The sequence below is a fragment of the Tenrec ecaudatus genome, chromosome 1 (genome assembly GCF_050624435.1).
Source record: "Tenrec ecaudatus isolate mTenEca1 chromosome 1, mTenEca1.hap1, whole genome shotgun sequence".
NCBI classification, from domain to species: Eukaryota; Metazoa; Chordata; class Mammalia; order Afrosoricida; family Tenrecidae; genus Tenrec; species Tenrec ecaudatus.
The window spans coordinates 313,647,136-313,653,408 of NC_134530.1; positions in this window are offsets into that span (position 1 = coordinate 313,647,136).

Sequence of the window (6,273 nt, forward strand, 5' to 3'; positions counted from 1 at the left end):
GAAGTAGAAAGCCTTGTCTCTCCTGTGGTGTTTTCCAACTGCTGACTTACAGTTAGTTGCACAACCTGTAACCACTATGCTGCCAGGGCCTCTCTTGGTGCAGGGCACAGTGCCTGCAATACTTCAGACGTCGCTTGCAACCTTGAGAGTCTCTAGGCCGCCCTCACTTCTAACCAGCTGATGTTTTCAGCCACCCAGTTTGTGGTAGTTTGTAATGGCAGCACTAGTTAATAGAAAGGTCTAAGTCAGGCCCAAGATCTCACCTATAGGAGTTCTAGAAAAAGCCCAGAGAACATGCAAGTACATCATTGCAGAAACTATGGCAAATCTAATATAGCTATGAATCTTCTGATTGAAGAATTGGGGGAAACAGAAGGATTTCTCTCAAGTTATCTCCCCCAAATATATGCCAAACTTAGCTGCTTGTGAATGACTATACACTTGGAGGTCATCAGACGTAGTTCAAGGGTAGACACATCTCCAAGGCTCACCAGCACAAAGGTGAAGGCAAACAGAAGGGGGGAAGGTCCCCAGGGCCTGCCTTATGAGAAGGCCACACCCACAGGCTGCGCTTTGATTGACAGGCTAGACTCAATCCCTACACTTCTATATATTACATGAAATTAAGTAACTACCACAACCCCAACCTCAAACCATATACAAAAATGGAGATGAAGCCTTGAAACAAACATAATAATCGAAATAAGAGAACATCTTCATGATTTAGGAATAGGCAAAGTTTCTTAGGCAAGATATAGGGGAAAAAACCCAGAAAAGAATAAATTCATTCAATATTAAAATAAGCTTATCAAAAGACATTTTAAAGAAAGTGAACAGGCAAGCTATAAATGGGGGACAATATTTCCAAAACATATTTGTTGCAGAATTAACATCTATAAAATATATGGAGAATGTCTGCAATTCATTTATAAAATAACCTAATTTTTAAATAAGCAAAAAAATGTTTGCCCAAAACTGGTGCAACTGAGATGGCTGTGTGAGCGGGTGCATTGTCATGGTGGAAAAAGCAGTCCCCATCTGCCACAAATCATTCCTTTTTTTGTCATACACTGTTGCAGAATCTGTTTAGAACCGCTAAATAGAAAGTTTGATTAACATTTTGACCTGGTGGAACAAACTCCAAATGCACTACGCGTCGATATTTTCCCCTCTTTGGGAAGTTGACAGATGTCCAGAATGAGGTTTGTCATGGATCGAAATGTCACCGTTTTTGAAATAAGAAAACCACGTGTACACTTGAGTTTTTCCCATACCACTGCCCTTAGAAGCTGTGTCTGACATCACAACAATTTCTGTGGCATTTTTCCCAAGAATGAAACAAAATTTCACAGCTACACACTGTTCTCTTAAATCGGCCATCACAAAAAAACGAGGCTCAAGGGAAGCTGCTTTTATGAAAAAACTCACTGTGACCAGAGAGATCCTTCCCTGGTGATGCCACTCACTGGGTGCACTAACACCATAGTAAGTTGCTAGATGCTTGCCTACCAGAAACCAACACAATTCCAAGGTTTTTGGGTTACCCCTCATAATACTTAAGCGTTTGTGTCAGCTTGACTGGGCAAGGTTTATAAATGGATTGGCCTTTAACCAGCTGACCTAACATTGTAATCACAATCAGTCCTAAGCCTGCATAATGGGATAAAGTTGAGATGAAATGCAACACTCTTACTCAGGCCAAAATTCTCATGCAATTAGTTGTCAAGGGTTGCGTGGCCTGCTTCCAATATAAGTGGATGCTGTGTGAAACTTGCTTACATATTGCTGGCTCTGGCTCCTGCGTCTAGCTTATCAACCTCCAGATCTTTGGACTTAAGAAAGTGGCCCATTATATTGCCTGTGGAACCTGAGTCTTCAGCCACCTGTCTTCTGACTTGCTAACCTTGGATTCATCGTCTCTGCAGCCACCACGCTGAGGTCTTCCTGCCAATCATCTGCTGCCGAGAGAAGCCTCCAACTTAACACCCGATCCACAGACTTAGAACCTGCCAAAATGTAGACTTGCTTGCATCAACAACCATGACAGCTAGGTTCTTGATGAGAATGTCTCTATATAAGTATCACTGTGTTCGCTCTCAATGGGAAGGTGAAGGCAGAAAGAGACTGGCTCACCACCAAAGAGTCACTGATCTTGGTGGCACCTACAAAATGAGGTCATCAAGCTGCAACCTGATTGACAGGCTAAACTCCACCCCTTAACTTTTATATCTTCAAGTTGACACGAAATTATGTAACTACCACAGACCACCCCTTGTCAACTTGACACTATTACACAACTCTTTAGCCATACACATAATTTTTAAAACAAAGAAAATAGTAAATTCATATTTTTGCCTAACAGGATAAAACTAAAATGTAGACAATTCAAAATGTGCCAGCCTCATTTAAACATAATATTCTATAAGTTAACAAAAACATTCTATGCCTAACAATTGCAGTTATTTGAACACCTATACCATTATCCTAAAATCCTATGAACACACTCCCCTATCCATGAAATTTTGTAACCCAGAGACTTCTTGCCTTTATCCCCCAATTTTGGAGTACAATTTTTATACTGCCCATTTATAACAACCCAGCGCTCTGAGGAAACACGGATATTCTTTGATGTGCAGAATCTTCATTCTAGTTGGAACCTTGTGATTCTGCATCCATAAGCAAAGTTAAATCAGAACAAGCCATCCATAAATTAGGCAGCAATATGCACCAATTCTCAGGGTCCAAAATCTCTTCATCTGGTTGGGTCTGGTCAACTCAATGTGGGCCACCTCACTGAGCCTCTCCAGGGTGCCCACTGGCTGACTCATCTATTGACCATGGGCAAATTTCTCGTCACTAATTCTCAACAACTCTAGCTCCATTGGGCTAGGTCATGCCATGATTTGAGTTCCTAACAACTCTTTAAACTTCAGACCAGCCAACTCTCTCTTGTCTTCTCTTCTAGTCCCTGTGAACGAGGCCACCGGGTCAGTGGCCAGACACAACCATTCTCTATTGCGGCATTTCTCCCACTTCCATTCAACAAGTGGATCCAGGTAGTTAGTTACCTAGCAAGCATTTCAGGTTCCTGCAGGCTCCCTTCCATCAACGATCAGTACTAGAAAGGATAGTTCCTTTGTGGCTCCAGATTTTTCCAGTTGCAGGTGCAAACCACTAGCTCAAAATTCAAAAAGTGCCCCTTCCCCCCCCCCCCTTTTCCTTCAGTCAACAGCTCTCTAGGCAAGTCTCTTCAAATACAAATGTACTGAGCACTCAAGGAACTGGGAAGGGCAGGGGGTGGTCGCTTCTCCTTTCAGATCCTTCTTTGCAGGCATGTTTATACCCATTTAAAGATCCAATTTTATGGCTCAAGGCAGTGAGCTTACAAACTATCTGTGTTAGTCTGGGCACTTTAGAGAAACAAATCCACAGAAATGCATGTATAAAAGGGAGTTTTATATAAAGGTTAAGTGCACATCAAGAAAACATCCCAACCCAGTGCTGCCCAAACCCGCAAGTCCAACATTAACCCATATGTCCAACACCAATCCAAAAAGTCCTCCTTCATCTCACAAAACACACACTCTGACTCCGACAGCAGGAGGAAAGCCGTATCAGTGAATGTGTAAGCATCTCAGCACTGGCAGGGGTCTCCACCCAGCTGCTCCAGCACCCAGGGCTGCATCAGGGTAGGTCCATGTGGCTTGTCCTTAGGGATGTGTTGCAGCAGGTGAGCCTTGCTAGCTGAAACAGGTAACTAACTGGCTAAGGCAGCTGCACCCTGGTCTGACCATCACAAAGCAAGAGACCTAAGAACTAGAAAGACGAGGCTCACGGAGCCATTTATCCCTCCGCCCTTCAATCAACCCCACATGTCTTTATTGCCCAGGTAGGCACAATAAACTGCCTCACTATCTTATACTCCCAATAATAATTTCTGTCAATCATTATATATAAAAAAGCACAAGAAACCAGTATAAAACTAGGAGAGTCAGATCCTAAACACATTCTTAAAACAGTCAAATTCAATTCCTTTCTCATCTACACTATCCCATTCATATGCAATATGGCCTTAGGTCTTTGACTGCGTTAACTGAGTACCAGCCCTTCAGTCAGCTACCTTGACTAGGAAGCATGGCCTCTGCCAGAGAGAGGGTCAAGGGGCAATTTCGCCACTTCAGCTCAACATTTACATTTATCACCTTCATTTTCACCATTTCAAACAAGAAAAATGAAAGACAACTTCTAGAAATCAAAATTTTCACTTCCCATGTTCTTTCAAGAAAACAGCCCAGATTTAAAAAAAAAAGAAAACAATCCAGTAAACTGCATCTGACCCCCAGCAAGCCAAAGAAGAAACTGCCATAAGACAGAGGTCAGACAAGCATCTGTTCTCCATGTTCGTGATTTCTCTCTCTAGTACCCCACTCCCAGGTACCATAATGTGTTAAGCTGGGTTGACTGGAGAAACAAATTCAGTGACACTCATATATGTGTAACAGAGAGCGTTATATCAAGAAGCAATTCTATATCAAGCAAACATTCCAGCCCAGTCCAGATCAAGTCCATAAATCTGATACTAGTTCATAAATCCTTCTTCAGACTTACACTGCCACATGCAATGATGCAGAATACAGGAAGATCACAGGCCGGTGGGTGCAAAGTCTTGTGGATCCAATGGCGTGGAAGCATCACAGGGCTTGTGTGGGTTTCAGCATGACTTGTCAACAGGTAGGTGAAGGCAGAGAGAAATAGTAGCCCGTCTCAGTGGCACCTCCAAAATGAGGTCATCAATCTGTGATCTGATTGACAGGCTAAACCTCACCCCCTTCATTTTTATATCTTCAAGTTGACATGAAATTATGTAACCACCACAATACAGCTCAAATTTTAACAACACTAGCTATACCAAATGATGTTGAGCAACCAGAGCTCTCAGACATTGTTGATAGCCTATCAAATGATACTGCCATCTTGGGAAAAGATCTGGCATGTCTTATAAAACAGCCTGCACCTACTGAGTGATATAGCAACTCACTTCTAGATATTTATCAAGAGAAATGAAAGCTGTATATACTAAAAGATGAGTTCAGAAGTATGTATTAGCAGCCTTATTCATAATAGCTGAAAACAACCCATGTGCCTAATACTGGGAGACTGAATACATGAACTGGTATATTCTTAAAAGGGAATAGTTACAGACTAAAACATTAATGACTCTCAAAAACATCATGCTGAATGAAAGAAGTCTTTCCCCAAAGTGTGAATACTGTGTGAATCCATTTATATGAAATCTTATGGTTTCCTCTAAAATGGTGTATGGAAGAATTTGCTGGAAACATTAGTAGGGAAGATTTCAAAATAAAACAAAACAAATAAAAAATAAGTATCAGCAAATGCTGGCAAGGATATAGAGAAACTGGAACCTTCACACATTGCTGATGGGACAGTAAAATGTTGCAACTACTGTGTAAAGTGGCATGGTACTTCCCAAAAAAGTTGGGAATATAAATATCATCTGGCTCAGCAATCCCTCTTTTATACTTGGTATTTATCATAGAGAAATAGAAACCACAACACAAATAGACATGTGCACACCCATGTTTGTTGTAGCACCATTCACAATGGCAAAAAGATGGAAACAGCCTAAATGTTCTTTAGCAGAATGGATAAAAATACTTTGGTATATACGCTCAATAGAATACAATGGCACATTCAATAGAACGCAATGATGGACTCAATAGAATAAAATGCAGCACTGAAGAATATTAATACTTCTGAGAATTACCTCTCAACATGGGTGAACCTGGAAGACATTATGCTGAATGAAAGTAGTCAAGCCCAAAAGGGAAAATACTGTATGAGACCACTATTATAAAAGTCCAGAATAAATTTTCACATAAAAAAAAATCTTTAAAGATTTTGAGGGGTAGAAGGGGCGGGTAGGAAGGGGAAGTCACAGGCTAGAGGGTAGATAGATGTTAATTGAGGTGAAGGGGAAGGCATCATTCAATAAGAGGAAGATTGGCAAACATGGATGGAAGCAGAGCTAGACACTGGGAGATTTGCAAGAGTTCAAAGTAACAGCAAATACTGTTAAGTCCACAGTCCTGCAATAGTGGTGATCTACAAGTAGATGCTTGGCTAGATATGCAGGCAGAACAAATGTGGGAGCAGCAGTGGAAGCATACCCACCCCCCCCAAAAAAACTGGAATTTTTTCCCAAAGCTATGTATTTGAATTTTTTTTTACAAAACAACCTTAACACCTTCA